Source organism: Lissotriton helveticus, chromosome 3_1 (assembly GCF_964261635.1).
Source record: "Lissotriton helveticus chromosome 3_1, aLisHel1.1, whole genome shotgun sequence".
Classification (NCBI taxonomy): Eukaryota; Metazoa; Chordata; class Amphibia; order Caudata; family Salamandridae; genus Lissotriton; species Lissotriton helveticus.
Genome location: NC_136061.1, coordinates 1,349,545,402 through 1,349,564,207, shown reverse-complemented (window position 1 = coordinate 1,349,564,207; position 18,806 = coordinate 1,349,545,402).

The following is an 18,806-nucleotide window of genomic DNA, read 5'->3' as shown; positions in this document are numbered from 1 at the left end:
GGAACACCATGTGTTTTTGTGTATATTGAAGCAAAGACTGTTCCCCAAGTGTCACAGTACTCCACATGTGGTGCGATCCCCATTGGTAGACAGATTGTCAGAATTCTGTGTTTTTCATGAGGTGTACTATCAGGGAATACAGCCTCTATTTGTGTAATTTTCTGAGCTAACCAGAACGGAATTTGTTCCCGTTTTGCGGGTAATTTTCCAATGACTGATTGTATAGTCTGTGGTGTGATTTTATTTGTGTTTCCCTGGTGAGTGGTGTGCTGGGGAATTTTTATTGCTGGTTGGACTGTTAAAGTCCTCATGACATATTAGACCAATTGTCTATGTATTTTAATTAATTGTTTTAGCTGAACTAAAAGTTCTCTGTCTGACATTTTTTCAATGTCAGGATGTGGTGTGTAGCCGGCTAGAACTGGCCATGTGGCTCCTGGTCTACCTAGTGGACCGAGCCTGGTAATGTGATTTTGATGTTTTAGGGCACCATTAAACCAGAGCTCATGCTCTTGGTAAGTTAGTGGGATTTCAACGTCGTCAAATGGGACGTATTCCTCTGGGGGTTTCTCTATTTTGTAGTAGTGGAACTCGCGTGTCACAGCATTTGCTGCTGGTAAAGTTATCGATGAATAGAAAACCTCTGTCTGCCAATATTCATGTGCCTCTACGACAAATTTGACTGTATCACCTCTTGGTGACACTCCATTCTCTGTAAGTTTTATAGTTATGGTTTTTCTTACATTTACTGGGATGAGTATTGCATCCGGTTCATTTTGTTGGAGACTTGTGTTTTCCGCTAAAAGTTGAGCTGCCAAAGCCTCTCTTCCGTCTTCTTCTCCCGTCATTTTACTGACTGAGAGCTTTGCAGAGCAAGTTTCAAGGAAACAAAGATTAGGTGCACAATATTTTGGAACACTGAATCCTTCAACGCTGACTAAAACCAAAAACTAATACATAGGATTCTCTTCCGACTAAGTTTTGGCGGATATTAACCTTTTACCCACTCCAGACGTCTATTTGAGTTTTTATGGGAAAAAGAGGTCTGTGTGAAAAGCACGACTGAGTTACTCTAGTATCTAGCGTTAAATTATCGCCTTACCAAACGTTGGGTGCCATGTAGTGTAGTTCCTATATTCCCTATAGGCTCTGCGCATTGGAATAACATAAACGATAGTTTAGACGTAGGACTGAGGTCGACTAGGTCTCTATTGAATATGTTAGACTTAATTATGAATGCCAGCCAACTCAGAGGTCACTAGAAGCTTTCTGGAATTCACAAGAAGGGATTAGTTTCTGACCGCATAAACATGACAACTTTGTTCCCCTAGAACAAGGAGTATATCCCCAGAGTCGCTGAAACAATAGATAGCTATTTCACTCAGTCAATCGTGCATGCGTAGTTTCACCAGGAGTGCAGAGAAATAGAGAGACGGGCGTTTTCAATAAAAGTGGTTATTTATTGAGCAGTCTTCTTTCTCATGCAAGAGAAGTGAATTGCCACAATTGCAAAACTTCTCATAAAGTAAAGTGCGTACAGTAAAAGGAGCACTATGAAATAATACTGTAAAAGCATTTACATGGTTTCTAAGCCATAAGATACATAAAACGGATAAAATACATAGAATGATAAAAGTTGACTAAACGTACTCAACTGGTGCTTCTAAGATACACCTACCCCGGTGTACCTAACTTAAGCCTAGTACATGGGATGGAGTAAATGAGTTGTATTTTTGAGTTAAGATAGTTTTTGCCAAGAATCTGAATCAAGAATTCTCTAAGGGTCTAATCAGCTCCGTACCTTGGTTATAGAATGAAGGAGCTCTTGTATCTCTCTCTCAGGACTCGATCTCCCAGCAACCCGCGAGGGTGACAGGGAAACACTGGAGCTGGATTTCTCGGCAGGAGAAAAGACAGCGTCTCTCTCAGTGCGTCAATGGGAGGGTCGGCTTCCTTCGGCACTCGCTTCAGCAGGGCGTCGGGCAAGTAGATAGCCGATCTGCTCCAAACCACCGTAAGTTTGCTAAGGCAGATGCTGGTATATTTATACCTGGAAGGTGCCGAGTTTGATGTAAGGTTGGACATAAGACGTCACTAAGAACTCGCAGTTCTTTCAGGACTTCAGGAGTTCTAGGACAAATCAATACAGAAGCAGGGGGGATTCCCGGGCTGCTGGAGGCTTGGTTTGTTTAAGAACGCGTTGTGCTTTCTAGGAGTCTATGGGAGTAGACTTGCCGTATTTGGACTGCATTGGCTATGACTTAATATGGGTATGATTCTTATGCCTTTATAAGGATATGATTTGATATAACCACATGAGGGCATAAATCGGTATATTTAAATAGGGTCCTAGATTCATTTACAACAATCTATAAGGTTGACTTTACAACCATCACCATGAGGATTGTTTGGACTGGTGGAAGGTGCTCACTAGAATAGTCAACATCATATACCAGGCCAACTTCTCACAATATATATTTTGAATATATAACCTGTGTGGTGTCCTTTCATTTGGTATTAAAAGGATTGCATATGGTAAAACAGCTGGCTTCACATGCCCTCTTGAGTTTAGCCTAAGACTGCTTTTGTCCATGCTATCACTAGGATAGCTGGTCTATAAGGTTAACTTTACAACCATCACCATAAGGGTTGTTTGGACTGGTGCAAGGTGCTCACTAGAATAGTGAACATCATATACCAGGCCAACTTCTCACATTGGTGTGCAGCGGTTGGGATTTGAGCTAGCTGTTGTTTTACCAATTGTAATCTTTGATATAATTTAAAAGATCACATTAGGTACCATAGGTACATATACCAAGAATTAGAATACATAAGTTATACTGAACTTAGTTGTTGTAGAGGAAAGGGCGTAGCACACCCTGACTACAACTCCTAGAGAGGTTCTAGTAGATAAACACATAGTGTAGGAAGGTGCACACACCACACATCACTAGAATCATGTCTACCACAGGGGAGCCAGGTATGACTCTTCCTGGGGCAGGTGACCCTCCCAGGGCACCCTCTAGATATGAAATGCTCAATTTCCAAGAGATGAGGCACTTGTGCACCTCAAGGAGATTGAAACAGGGTTCTAACCCGACCATTTCCCACTTGATAGAAGTCCTAGAAATGGCTGATGCTGAGAAGGCCTCTAGACAGGGTCCCTCAGTTCAGGCAGACGAGGTCTTACCCTCTACAGATGATGCATCTGATCCTACTATCATGAATGAAGAGGGAGATGAACAAGAGGAAGGCTCTGAAGAAGAGATCTTCCAAGATAGCCAGGTCCAAGTAGGAAGACTTGGCCAGGCTCACCTAAGCCTACATGGGGCTGACAATGGGTTACACCCATACAGACCTATTAGTAGACTTAGCCAGGGGTATGAGAGGAGGAGATCTCACTCAGGTGACTCCCACCACTCTAATGCCTCTGGGGGATCCAATAACCTTGCTCAGAGAAGGATGACCTCTCCTGAAAAGAGAGAGCATCAGGCTAGGATGAGGGAAGCTAATCTGAGGTTTCAGAGACAAGAGCTAGAAGTTGCACTTGCACAAGAGAAGCTTGCCCCAGCTAGAGAGCAGAAGTTGGGTGGGTCGCGACCCACTGGTGGCAGCAATATCCCTAAGGATAAAGACAGGTCCCATGAGAATTCTAGGCACCTGAGTAAGATAGTGCCCCCCTACAAAGTTGGGGATGACATCCACAAGTGGATAACTGCTTTGGAGAGGGCCTGCAAAGTCCAGCAGGTCCCCCAGAGTCAGTGGGCAGCTATCTTGTGGCTCTCCTTTGAAGAAAAAGGCAGAGATAAGCTCCTCACAGTTAGCGATGAGGATGCTAATAACTACCCTGTCCTGAAGAGAGCTCTAATTGATGGGGTTGGCCTAACCACTGAACAGTACAGGTTGATGTTCAGAGATACCCAGAAGACACAGACTCAGGACTGGACTGATTTTGTTGATTGTGCCACTAAGGCTCTGGAAGGTTGGTTACTGGGAAGTAAAGTTAAGGACTATACAGGATTGTATAATTTGATCATGAGAGAACAAATCCTTAATAATTGTCAGAACCAGTTGTTGCACCAACACCTGATTGACTCAGATCTGACCTCTCCCCAAGAATTGGGAAAGAAGGCAGAAAAATGGGTCAGAACCAGGGTTAAGCAGAAGCCCCAGAACCAAGGTGGTGATCAGAAGAAGGCAGACCAAAAGGGTGGGGATCAGAAACAAAAAGACCAGAAGTCTTCTTCAGGCCCCCAAAATACTTCTAATGAAGGGGGGTCCCAAAATTCCAAGAAAAAGAAGAAAGAAGGTCCAAAGAAACCTTGGTGTAATTACTGTAAAACTGCCTCTCACTGGTTAAGTAAGTGCACCAAGAAAGGTACAGCCCCTACCCCTGCAGCCCCTACGGCAACTGCACCCCCTAGTACAGTCAGCAGTGGTAGTTCCCAACCCAAGGCTATAGTGGGGTTAACCATGGGTACTGAGGTGGATCCTGGCCTAGTCGGGGTTCCAACTCAGGCTGTCCTGTTCTGTGATGTGGACATGGCTATGTCCACTACTGTGAGTCCCAATACTTTGGGCAAGTACAGGCAGACACCTTTGATTAATGATAAAGTGGCTCAGGCCTACAGGGACACATGTGCCAGTGTCACTATGGTGACACCTAATTTTGTGGACCCTGGACAGATTGTACTGGGTGATAATTACCTGGTGACCAATGCTAGCAATGTCACTACTACACATAGTGTGGCAGTTGTTAATTTCTCCTGGGGAGGGTTAACTGGCCTCAAAAGAGTTGTGGTAAGTACAGACCTCCCAGTTGAATGTCTTTTGGGCAATGATATAGAAAACTCAGTATGGTCAGAAGTGGTGTATAGGACTCATGCAGAAATGTTAGGTATTTCATCACATGTCCTTGCTGTGACCAGGTCACAGGCCAATAAGTGCTTACCTGAACCAGTGCTGGATCTTGAAACAATAGACCAGACACTACCCAAGAGAAAGAGCAAGAGGGTTAAGGCAGTGCCTTCCCCCTGCCTCAGGTTGAGGATCAGCCCTCCCAGGAGGATGATTCTGTGATCCAAGAGGGAACTGTCCCAGAAGAGCTTGAGCCTGATCAGGTTGAGTTTCTTGGGACAGGGGGACCCTTAAGGGCAGATCTGAGGCAGGCTCAATTATATTGTTCCTTCTCTTGAACCCCTCAGACTGCTGCTGAGGCTGCTGGGAATGCTCAAGGTACCCATAAAGTGTATTGGGATGATGGGCTCCTTTATTCAGAGGCTAGAGACCCCGAGCCTGGTGCTTCCAGGAGGTTGGTTATACCTCTGCAATTTAGGGGCTTCCTTCTTACCTTGGCCCATGATATTCCCTTAGCAGGACATCTAGGCCAGAACAAGACTTGGGACAGGCTTGTTCCTCACTTTACTGGCGCCATATGTCAGAAGATACCAAGGAGTTTTGTTGCTCCTGTGTTACCTGCCAAGCAAGTGGCAAATCAGGTGGCACAACAAAGGCCCCCCTCATACCACTATCTGTGGTTGGGGTACCCTTTGAGAGAGTGGGGATAGACATTGCTGGACCAATGGACCCCCAAACAGCATCTGGGCACATATTTATACTGCTGGTATTGGATCATGCCACCAGGTATCCAGAAGCTATTCCCCTGAGGACAACAAAAGCTCCTGTTGTGGCAAGGGTCCTACTTGGAGTTTTCTCCAGAGTGGGGTTTCCAAAGGAGGTTGTCTCTGACAGAGGTGCAAACTTCATTTCAGGATATTTGACTGCTATGTGGAAGGAGTGTGGTGGTAATTACAAATTCACTACACCCTACCATCCACAGTGCAATGGGCTTGTTGAAAGATTCAACAAGACCCTCAAATGGATGATAAAAGGGTTACCTGAAAAGCTTAGGCGAAGATGGGACATCCTTTTACCCTGCCTTCTGTTTGCTTACAGAGAGATCCCACAAAAGGGGGTTGGCTACAGCCCTTTTGAGCTTTTGTTTGGGCAACCTGTAAGGGGACCCGTATGTCTTGTGAAGGAAGGATGGGAGTCACTCTCAAACAGCCTAAGCAAGACATAGTAGACTATGTACTTGGTCTCCGCTCCAGGATGGCTGAGTATATGGAGAAGGCTTCTAAAACCCTTGAGGCTAGCCAAGAACTTCAAAAAGCTTGGCATGACCAAAAGGCTGTGCTGACTGAGTACCAGCCAGGACAGAAGGTGTGGGTGTTGGAGCCAGTGGCCCCAGCAGCACTCCAGGGCAAATGGTCTGGACCCCACACCATTGTTGAGAAAAAGGGAGGGGTCACCTACTTGGTGGACCTTGGCACCCCTAGGAACCCCCACAGGGTGCTCCATGTCAACAGACTCAAAGCATATGTTGACAGGGCAGACATTGGCTTGCTCATGGCTACAGATGATGGACAGGAGGAAGAGATTGACCCTCTCCCGAACCTGTTGACTCAGAACCCTGATGATGGTTCAGTTGATGGAGTGGCCTTGGCAGGCAGCCTCACTGACCAGCAGCAACAGGACTGCAGACAAGTTCTGCAGGCCTTTAGACATATGTTTTCATTAACACCTAGTCAGACTAACTGGTGCACCGATGAGGTGGACACTGGTGACAGTCTGCCTGTGAAGAGTAAGATCTACAGGCAACCTGACCATGTCAGGGACCGTATAAAGACTGAGGTGCAGCAAATACTTGAGCTGGGAGTAATTGAGCCATCAGAGAGCCCCTGGGCCAGCCCAGTAGTCCTTGTACCAAAACCTCACACCCAAGATGGTAAGAGAGAGATGAGGTTCTTTGTGGACTATAGAGGTCTCAATGCTGTTACTAGGACAGATGCTCACCCAATTCCAAGAGCAGATGAGCTCATTGATAGATTGGCTTCTGCCAAGTTTCTGAGCACATTTGATTTGACAGCTGGCTATTGGTAAATCAGGTTAGCTGAGGATGCCAAGGCCAAAACTGCTTTCTCATCCCCAGGAGGTCATTATCAATTTGTGGTAATGCCCTTTGGTTTGAAGAATGCACCTGCCACTTCCCAAAGGTTGGTGAACCAAGTCCTTACTGGGTTGGATGACTTTTGTGCAGCTTATCTGGATGATATAGCTGTCTTCAGCTCCACCTGGGAGGATCACCTGATCCACCTGAAGAAGGTTTTAGAGGCCCTGCAAAAGGCAGGCCTAACTATCAAAGCCACAAAGTGCCAGATAGGGCCGAGTAAGGTTGTGTACCTGGGCCACCTTGTAGGTGGGGTCAGGTTCAACCACTGGAGAGTAAGATCCAGACCATACAGGACTGGGCTCCTCCAACCACCCAGGCACAGGTCAGAGCTTTCTTGGGCCTGTCTGGGTACTACAGGAAATTTGTCAAGAATTATGGGTCCATTGTGACACCACTCAATGATTTGGGGCCCGATGTAGGTCGGTCGGTAACGGCCGAAAATCGGTATTTTCGGCCGTTACCGATCGGTAAATAGGCGATTGGCATGTAGGGGGCTTTATTTTACCGAATCGGTAAAATTACCGAATCGGTAATTTTACCGATTCTGTAAAATAAAAATTCGGTAAATTTACCGAATCTGAGCCACCCATATGTAGGTGGGACTCTTCAGAGTCCCAGGAGCCTTACCAAATCGGTATTTTACCATCAAATAAATTTGATGGTAAAATACCGATTCCGGTGTGCATGCACATGTGTGCATGCACACCTATGCCGTGTGACAGGCAGACCTGCCCTTAGGGCATGTATGCCTGCCACATGGCACCCAAGCCTGTTTTGGGGGTGCCAGAGGGTGTCAAAGTGACACCCCCTGCACCCTTGTGGAAATCGGTATTTACCGATTCGGTAATGCCCATTCATTCCTATGGGCTTCATAGCCCATAGGAATGAATGGGCATTACCGATTCGGTATTTACCGAATCGGTAAATACCGAAATCATCCGATTCGGTATTCCAGCACATCTGGAATACCTACATGTCGACCCCATAGATTTACCGATTTTTAATTACCGAATCGGTAAAATTCAGTAATTTAAAATCGGTAAATCTATTTCACCTACATCTGGCCCTTGATTTCTAAGAAGATGCCAAAAAAGGTTCAGTGGGCAGTTAGCTGTCAAAAGGCATTTGATGACCTGGAGAAGGCCATGTGCTCTGCACCTTTCTTAAAGAGTCCTGACTACTCCAAAGAGTTTATTGTCCAAACAGATGCTTCTGAGTTGGGGGTGGAAGCTGTGCTTTCACATCTTAATGTAGATGGTCAAGACCAGCCCATTGCTTTTATTAACAGAAGGCTGACCCCTAGAGAGAAACGTTGGTCAGCTATTGATAGGGAGGCCTTTGCTGTGGTTTGGGCCCTGAAGAAGTTGAGACCATACTTGTTTGGCACTCGCTTCAAAATTCAGACCGACCATAAGCCCCTCTTGTGGCCAAATCAGATGAAGGGTGAGAATCCCAAACTGCTCAGGTGGTCCATTTCCCTACAGGGGATGGACTTTACAGTGGAGCACAGTCCCGGGACTGACCATGGCAATGCAGATGGTCTCTCCAGGTATTTCCACTTTGAACATGAAGACTCAACTGGTCAAGGTTAGTCTAATGTCCCTGCGTTTGGGGGGGCGGGGTTATGTAGGAGAGTAGGGTCTGCTCTCCTATGGTCACCCCATTGTTTTGCTTTTCTCTTCACTGGTTTTCGACTTAATGTGGCTGTGGGCCTGCTAATCAGACCCTCAGCCCTGCTGTTCTCTCTCTAAATTCACACCATGTACTTTAGGTACATCACCAATTGGGATTGGGTCACCGTATGAGCCCCTGTACAGTGTACTATAGGTACCCAGGGCATAGGTGCATCCAAGGCCTACCAGGGGCTGCAGCATATCTTTCGCCACCCCTGGATGGCCATCCAAACTAACACAACTGGCTGATCACTCAGCTGGGGCAAGGTCGTGTAATCACCCCTTGCTTAGATATAGTATACCTATGTCTAACCTTATATCTGGACACATATACACCTATAAGTCACTCCTATGGCAGGCCTTTATAATCCTGAAGGCAGAGTGCTTGGTTTTATGTGAGATGGTGCTCTAGCATGAGCTGAGCCTGTCTTCAGCTTTCAGAACCATGTCCTGATAGCTGTTCTAGGATATTGCCATACCATATACTCTTAATTGCACTATGTACCTCGCGGTCAGATGCTATCTTTGGTTTGGCTTTATCAAAACATGTCGTGTAAGGTGTCATACGCTTTGGAATACTACCCCCTCGCCAATTCTGGCAACGGGGGTAGCATTCCAGCCTTCTAGAGGGAGAAGACATGTTACTTCCATTAATCATGGTTAAAGTTAACCCGAGCCTCAGCATCACAAAATGGATGCTTCTGCCACAGACACAAGCCTGACCTCCTGCTGCTGGGAGTCCTTCTAGCGAGGGTGACTTGGACAATAGGTTTCCTGTCACAGTGAGGTGCTAGCACCACCCCAGACAGGAGATAGTGGATTGAGGCAGGGAGGGCTGAATGAAACGAGACACTGCCTGGGGCACACAAGTTGTCCCATGCATAGCCCAGTTCAAATCGGTCCTGGGGCACTCCATCCCCAGCTCTGGCGTGAAACTGGACAAAGGGAAAGGGGTGTAACCACCCCCTTCCTGGGTCCAGGTACCTAGAAGGTAATCCAGCCCCTAGATTTGGTATATAGCTAGGAGCTGAGTCCCAAGACTTTAGATAATCCTGACTGATCCTCTGATACGAAACTCTGGACCCTTCGACATCCTACTCGATGTAGAAGACTGAAGAATCTCCCTTGTGGTCAAGCATTGACCACCCTGTGCAAGCAGGCACCATCAACTGCTCAACGGTTTGCTTTGACGTTGCTCTTGCCGGAGCACGAACGACAGTCTGACAAGAACCAGACTTCCAGACATCCAACAGCCTGATCCACAACCCCAGCAAAGCTGAGACCCGTGGAGGCGACGAGAGACGTGGGACCAGCCATCTTGGAAAGCCAGCGAAGTGCTTTCCATGCAGCTTCTGAGGCATCCTCGAAGCTGTGCATTGGGCATTCACAAGCCCCAGCCCCGAGCATCCATTCCACTGAAGATCACCTCTTCACACTCGAGTGCTGCGTGGGGCCCTTTTGCATTTTCCTGCTTGACACGTCTGTCCGGTCACTTGCCCGTTGGCTAGTGGCCTCTGTGACGATGAACCTTTGATTTTCCAATGCTGGTCTGGTTTCTCCAGACTGGCCCTTGCTCCCCTGAAAAGGAGCAGCCCATCAGACCTTGCTGGTCTGATCCAGAAGCCATCTTCGATTCCTGCGTGGGTTGCATTTACCAAGGCCTGTTGACTCTGAATCGAGAACCGACACCGCCGACAGCGAGAGCCTTCGTGGGACAGTCCGTGTCCAGCACCTGGTCATCGTCAACACCTCCTGGTCCACGTGGCAGTGGAGACAAACTTCACAACAGCACCTGATCGCATCCCAACATCGCCTGGTTCCTTCCTGGTTCCATCCTGGTCACTGGCTCTCCTCTGCTTTCAGGTACTCTTCATCCTCGATCCGCCCTTGGATCCAACCGGACTCTTCTCCCCTGGTCGCCTGCAGCATCTTTTCTCCAAGGCTCCATAGAACTCCACGATGAAACCCGATGCACTTTGACACCTATGCACCCGCTTCCTGTGGGTGAGGAAACGCGAGTACTGCGGTGCTCCTGTAGAGGTTTACACCCCTAGTGTCCTAGTTTCCAGTGGTTAGTTTCTAGTCCAGTCGGAAGACTCCTAAAACTCTACCTTTCTAACTTTACGCACCCATTGACTTCTATGTGTGCACGCATGTGCATTTAGACACTGCACCGGCATCCCGTGGGCCTCCTGCTCCCTAACTACTGTTAGTCCAGTGTAGCCCCAGCGATTCCCAAGGCCCAGGCCTTACCATTGTTCGTGACGTGGTTCCTATACCACTATTTTAGTATATGGTTTTACGGGCCACCAGGGCCTATCCATATTTGTGCAACTTTTGTATGTTATATTAAGTTACTTGTTATGCGCTTGTGCTCCTGTGCTCATAAAGAGTTCAGGGGGTTGTTCTGAAATAAATACATATATATTTTGAATATATAACCTGTGTGGTGTCCTTTCGTTTGGTATTAAAAGGATTGCATATGGTAAAACAGCTGACTTCACATGCCCTCTTGAGTTTAGCCTAAGACTGCTTTTGTCCATGCTACCCCTAGGATAGCTGGTCTATAAGGTTGACTTTACAACCATCACCATAAGGGTTGTTTGGACTGGTGCAAGGTGCTCACTAGAATAGTGAACATCATATACCAGGCCAACTTCTCACAGTAGAGTCTCAACTTCTTGAGGCCCCAACCCACAGCAAAGGCCTCCCTCTCAATAGCTGACCAACGTTTCTCTCTAGGGGTCAGGCTTCTGCTAATAAAAGCAATGGGCTGGCCTTGACCATCTACATTAAGTTGTGAAAGCACAGCTCCCACCCCCAACTCAGAAGCATCTGTTTGGACAATAAACTCTTTGGAGTAGTCAGGACTCTTTAAAATAGGTGCAGAGCACATGGCCTTCTTCAGGTCTTCAAATGCCTTTTGACAGCTAACTGTCCACTGAACCTTTTTTGGCATCTTCTTAGAAGTCAAGTCATTAAGTGGAGTCACAATGGACCCATAGTTCTTAACAAACTTTCTGTAGTAACCAGACAGGCCCAAGAAAGCTCTGACCTGTGTCTGGGTGGTTGGAGGAGCCCAGTCCTTGATGGTCTGGATCTTACTCTCCAGTGGTTGAACCTGACCTCCACCTACAAGGTGGCCCAGGTACACAGCCTTACTCTGCCCTATCTGGCACTTTATGGCCTTGATAGTTAGGCCTGCCTTCTGCAGGGCCTCTAAAACCTTCTTCAGGTGGATCAGGTGAGCCTCCCAGGTGGAGCTGAAGACAGCAATATCATCAAGATAAGCTGCTTAGGTGGGGCCGCACGGATGCAGATTTGGTGCGGCTTGGCATTGCACTGGTTGTGGCTCAGTGATAAGGTGGTACTGTGCTGATACTGAGGTGGTGGTGGTGCACTGATTCTGAGGTGGTGCTGAGTGATGTTGAGCTGGTGCTATGCTGAGGTGGTGCGCTGATGCGATGCTGAAGTGGTGCTGCATTGTTGCTGCTGAGGTATAGGCTGTCTAAGCACTTTGAATCACACACAAGTTACACAGAGACAATCAATCATACGTGTATAAATTAGCGTAAAGGAAATGTTACATAAGACAGAGGACTACAGGGTGTAGGAGTCACAAGTCATGCATATTGATATGCAGCATTGCTAAATGTCCACCCCAGAAGCACAAACTCAGAATTGAAAACGGAATACCATAGTTGGGATGCTCTTAAATAAAAAAAACAATCAATTTCTACCCAAATGAACCCTTTTGCAACATTAATATCTGCTCTAATTTATACTTTGCAGTGCATGCTGTTCTTTAATGACAGTTCTAAATTCACTGTTCTATGTCAGGATTTTAAATTATAAGCTGCAAGTAACAGAAAAGCAGTAACCCACTGACTTATTTACTTTGTAAGCACTTTGTGTTCTGCATGGTACATTTTCTTTGCAGTCGGCATATTAACCCTCTGCTACCTTGCAATGAGTCAAAACTTCTTCCACTAGACAACTCCATCTCTCCAGCAAGAACATTAATCACTGGAGTAATCATGACATTTTTATTGTCTGGAATTGCTTGAGGCCAGGAATGTGTCAGGGAGTGATTTTAAAAGCAAAATAAACTCGGAAACACAGCCCCTCTAATTCATTCAAATGCACATTTACAGGGGACATTCTTCCAGACAGAAAAATAAATGTTTGCCTCAGCGAACCGAGAGGGGAGACTTCCAACCCCTCAGCCAGCAGCCAAACAGGTCCTGGAGGGGAGGAAAGTACATAAGCAGCATGCATATTAAAGTATCATTTGAAGCATTGATTTAATGGATCTGAAACAATGGCTGTTTTAAGTAGTGGTTTAACTTTTTTTTACATGATTTAGAGCTGCAGTAGCTAGATGGTGTGCTCTTGTAGTGTTTGTGTGTCTGTTTCTGGAGGAAATTAAAGTAGGTAGACAAACTTAGAACCACAATAATTAATAGCTTGCATTCCAAGCAAGCTAGTGAGCTGTCTTCAGTAAGAATACAAAAGAATGCCAGCCACATGGAAGGAACTGGGAGGGTTAATGCTGAAATTAAATGTAAGCAGCTATGGATCTGAGCAGCCACAGTGTAACAAAAGGTTGAAAACATAATAAAATAGTCCCCCCCCCTTGAGCAGATCAACAGAACAAAGCGTAATTATATTGTACCAAGTCCCTGCTCCTTGGAGGATAACAAAGACTGCCCACCAGCAAGCAAGGCTTTGTAAAAGATATTGAAACAAACAAATGAGAAGCAAGGAATGGCATTTGGCCCACAGAGATATATGTATACTAAAGTATACAGGAAGTCGTACGCTTACGCTCAACCTAAAAAAGCACTATGACGTGGCCAGTGTTGCTCACATCATTGCGCTTTATTTATTGCTGGTGGGAGGATGGGGGGCAAAAGAGAGATATGGAGGGTGTGTGGGGGTGCAACACTGACAATAGAGAGAAGGGAAACAAGGAGTGGGGGGGAAGAAATAGTACCTGAACCACAGGGCAAGCACCGGATGGGCACTAATTAAGTTGAATCAATCTGTGCTTGGCCCATGCTCCACAAAAATGAAAAGACGTGATGCTTGGCCTGTGCTGCAGAAATAGTAAGCACCAAAGAAGAGTGACAAAGAAGTCAACAAATGGTGAAGAGCAACACTGTCTTTTGCTGCTACCCTCCTCGACATTGGCTATGGAAGGAACACAAATCCTATCAGTAAAGAAAGACTGTAATGAACACCTACACAATTGTTTCTCTAATGCAACAGCCATTTTGTAATGGTATTAGACATACTACCAATTACTCTGTCTCTTTACCTTCACCCCAAGGTAATTCTGGTTGGTTGCTCATCAACTCAATCTGAACCTCACACTCCTTGACACAGTAGCAATTGGGAAATCACTTTTTTCTGCCTTTTTCGCAGAACAGCCACCACCAAGAAATGAAAGTAGGACTATACTAACACAATATGATTGAGCCTCCGCTGAGACGGCCGTCTTAAAATGGTCAATAGGCTGTCTCCCACGCCATCCTTTTGGGCTCTATTTAACATTTACTTTAGCATGCTCCTCTACTTATCAAAACAATCAAATATTTCTACCCACCTTGATGCTGGACTTCTAAAGGAAGAACTTATTCAACTATTATGTCCTACCTTTGCCCTTTGCCTATAACTAGCATTCTTCCTCAGTTACGCACTCTAGCCCTAATCCTGCATCCCCCTTGCCCTCGCCAACTTCATCAACCCCCGCCTCCATTTGTACAGCTTGCTTCTGCCTTGGAACCACGAAGAACTACTAACACCAACTTGGAGCCATCGGGACGTTATGCTTATAAAATTAATTACCCCCAAAATCTATCTAAAAAAGCATCCAAGTCCTTAAAACACAGACTCCTCATATCTCATCCAGAAACCCAGGTATCTGACCCTACTTTTGCACGAACAAAGGAGCCATAATAAGGAACCTCATTTTTTATGCATATAGATGAGCATAATGTGGGAACGTCTTGTTCTTACTGCTCTTTATCTCCTCAACCAGAAAAACACCACACTGTCTCAAACTGCCGGTAGACCCTTCATCCACTTGCAGAGCAGCAGTCTCCATTACCATCTACAACAATGGTATTATCTTAATCCATAATAACAAATTGAGAGAGAGGGAAAAGGGCACTCTTGGTCCCCCTGTTAAATCTTGTAAAACAACAAAAGAGTGTCGTGAGAGAAGTGTGTAAGCACTAGACACAGAGAAGAAATCTCCCTGAAGAAGTCACAGTGGAAATCAGCGGGGTTTTCTTAGGAAGCCCTCACTCACCACCCTGGGTGGTGACATGCTTCATCATCGGGCCCCCCAGGAGAAGCCGAATGCCTCCCTGGTGTGCTACAACGCCAGATTACTGCGGAGCAGGTTCTTTGTGGCCAAAGTGTCAAAAAGAAATGTGAATAAAAAATGTCAGAAACTGTACCATACAGAATTTTTTTTATTCAATGGTCAGTTTGACATAAGTAAAATATGTGTGGGAAACTTACCAGTTAATGACTCGGTAGTTTCCACTTAAAGTGGGGTCAACATGTTTCTGCCCGTCTATGTGTCATTTACTGGGCTTTCATCAGGACCGTCAGGTGGTGTACCTCGGCGGTATGGGCGCGCTAAGGCCCACCCTTACCAGAGGACATGAAAGTTAAAAACAAGTGTGTAAAATAAAGTGCAAAAACCAAACAAAAGTGATGGGGAAACCTTCAATTTGACCCAGGGTGGTGAGTGAGGGCTTCCTAAGAAAACCCCGCTGATTATCTTAATCCAGTCAGCAGATCACCACCTTAAATTATTCGAAGGAATTCTTCCCTCTCATCATGAAAACTGCATTGAATTCTGATTCCTCCACCGTTCCAGTCCTTCATAGCACTGTTGGCATCACTAACTCACCTCCATCACCCTGTGGGTCTGTTTATGCTGCTCACCTCGCTAGTTTGCAGTATCACCACAGACCCAGAACTTTTACTTCACAGTTACACAACCAAATTACCCCGACAGCACCTTTGATCGCCACCCCCCTCAACCACGGTCTGCCTGTTGGCTGATACCCTATCCCTTCCCACTGGCCCTTCAACTATCCCATCAACCACGGTCTCCCTGTTGGCTGATACCCAATCCCTTCCCACTGGCCCTTCAACTATCCCATCTCTTGCGCTCTCTCCCTCCTAAAGTCGACCTTACCCCTAATCCACTCTCCCTTATGCCTTCTCACCCATTACATCAGCACCTTAACCCCATTGATTTCTCCCCCTGGCCCCACTGCCCACTGCTTCAAGGCCTGACATCCTGCCCCCATACCATACTAGAATCCAGACTGGACAAGATTACAAAAAACTTGCAAGATCTTGAAGCAGATTTACATAGACTCATTCACTTCACTACAGAGATAAACAACTTTCAGTATCGTCATAGGGACCATAGGTTGAATACTCTCACTTAGGACCAGCTCTACAACCACCCACCTCATTTCCAACACAGTTCCCCTCCATCCTGACCTTTCCTGCATAGTCGTCTATGCAATAGCGATGGAACACTAGACCCTAACTTAACACGCCCAAATAACCGATTAGAAAGAAAGTCCCTCTATCTGACAACGATATCCAAACCATCCTCTTGCATTCTAACTCTCTTCACCCTGACAACATTGATAATCAGGGAAAAACCATGTCATCCTGGCAAACCCTCATAGAGCTCCTAGGCTTGACTTATGGTGGTCAACAAGCACTACCTCAGGCGAGGTATCCTCACATAGTCTACCATAACACACCTCAAACTCCATTTGATAGGCATGCTAATCAACTGAAAATCAGCCATGACATGCAGGAGATTTTGCTGACCTGATCTTCACACATGATCTTGACCTTCTTATTCTGATCGAAACCTGGGTAAATAACTCCTCTGCTCCCATCCTTGACATACTAGTCCCTCCTAACCATGGCATTTCTAGTAAAGTGCACTGCATGTGCCAGGGCCTGTAGATCAAATGCTGTTGGTGGGCTGCAGCACTGGATTGTACCACCCACCTAAACAGCCCGTAAATGTGACTAAGGTCTGCCATTGCAGAGCCTGTTCGCAGTCTGGTACTGCCATGTCAACTTAGCAAGTGCACCCACTTGCCAGGCCCTAACCTTCCCTTTCCTTACATGTCAACCACCCCTAAGGTAGGCCCAAGGTACCCCTGTGGGCAGGGTGCAATGTATGTAAAAGTTATGCCCTGGTGTGTGTGGCATGTCTTAACAGTGAATTACTGCCAATTTCGTTTTTCACTATTGCAAGGCTACCTGTTCCCCATAGGATAGAATGGGAAATTTGTTTATGACATCTTATAAACATAACTGGCCCTGGGAACTAGGTAGGAAAATAAAGTTTAGTATGCCTGAACTCAGAATCTAAAGATGCCTCTTTTAGTGAAGGTAATTTTTACATTCTGCGTTTGAAAATACCACTTTTAGAAAGTAGGTATTTTCTTGCTCAGTCATGCCGTTTGCCTCTGCTGGAATGTGGATTGCCTGTCTGAGTTTTGGATGACAGAAGGCTGGGGAGCAGGAGTGGCTCCATGTAGGAGAGTAGGGTCTGCTTTCCTATGGTCACCCCAATTTTTGCTTTTTGCTTCACTGGTTTTTGACTTAATGTGGCTGTGGGCCTGCTAATCAGACCCACAGCCTGCTGTCCTCTCTCTAAATTCTCAGACATGTACTTTAGGTACATCACCAATTTGGTACTGGACACCTTATCAGCCCCTGTACAGTGTACTATAGGTACCCAGGGCATAGGTGCATCCAAGGCCTACCAGGGGCTGCAGCATATCTTTTGCCACCCCTGGATGGCCATTAAAACTGACACAACTGGCTGCTCACACAGCTGGGGCAAGTCATGTAATCACCCCTTGCTTAGATATAGTATACCTATATCTAAATCTATATCTGGATATATATATACCTATAAGTCACTCCTATGGCAGGCCTTAACAATCCTGGAGGCAGAGTGCTTGGTTTTATGTGAGATGGTGCTCTAGCAGGAGCTGAGCCTGTCTGCAGCTTTCGGTACCATTTCCTTATAGCTGTTCCAGGATATTGCCATACCATATACTCTTAAGTGCATTATAATCCTCGCGGTTATTGCTAACTTTGGTTTTGCTTTATCAAAACATGTCGTGTAAGGTGTCATACACTTTGGAATACTAGCATTCCACCCTTCTAGAGGGAAAAGACATGCTACTTTACTTAAAGCACAAGTTACTACTTGTGTAACGATATATCTGTAAGAGACATTAGTTAGTGATAGACTCCTTACCTTAGAACATCCCCAGGCGTCAGACTGGATCCGGAAAAATTTGCATAGCAATACCCCTGCGCGCCGGCAGGCGTCGTCCGCGGCTCCGCGTCTGTCGTTGGCGTCGTTAGTGCCGGAATGATGTCATCTGAGTACTTAGACGCCGCCCATGCGCGCTGACGTTAGTTCTGATACACAGCTTTTCCGCGCCAGATACGCAGAGCCATGATAGAACCAACACTGGTGCCATGAAACTAGGGCCCTGAAAGGAGATGACCTTAACCCTAGATATCAGTTCGCAGAACGGGGAGGATGGGTGGGTCGGTAAGGAATCTATCACTAACTAATGTCTCTTACAGATATATCGTTACACAAGTAGTAACTTGTGCATCTGAAAGAGACACTTTAGTGATAGATTCCTTACCTTAGAATAGATACCCCAGCAATACCAACCCCGGTGGAGGGTCTGAGAACCAATAATCACACCAGAAAGTCCTGGAGGACGGAACGGCCAAAGAAGCCATCCCTCCGGACTTGGCTGTCCAGGCAGTAGTGTCTTGCAAACGCGTGCAGCGAGGCCCACGTAGCTGCCTGGCAAATGTCCTGCAAGGGCACTCCCCGGCCCAGGGCAGTGGTAGTCGCCGTGTCCCGAGTGGAATGAGCCCTCAATCCAACAGGGGGCTCCTTCTTAGCCAAGGAGTAACATGCCTGGATACACAAGATGATCCACCGGGAGATGATCCGCTTGTGCACCGCCTTTCCCTTCTTAGCGCCCACGTAACCAACAAAGTGTTGGTCATCCACCCGGAAC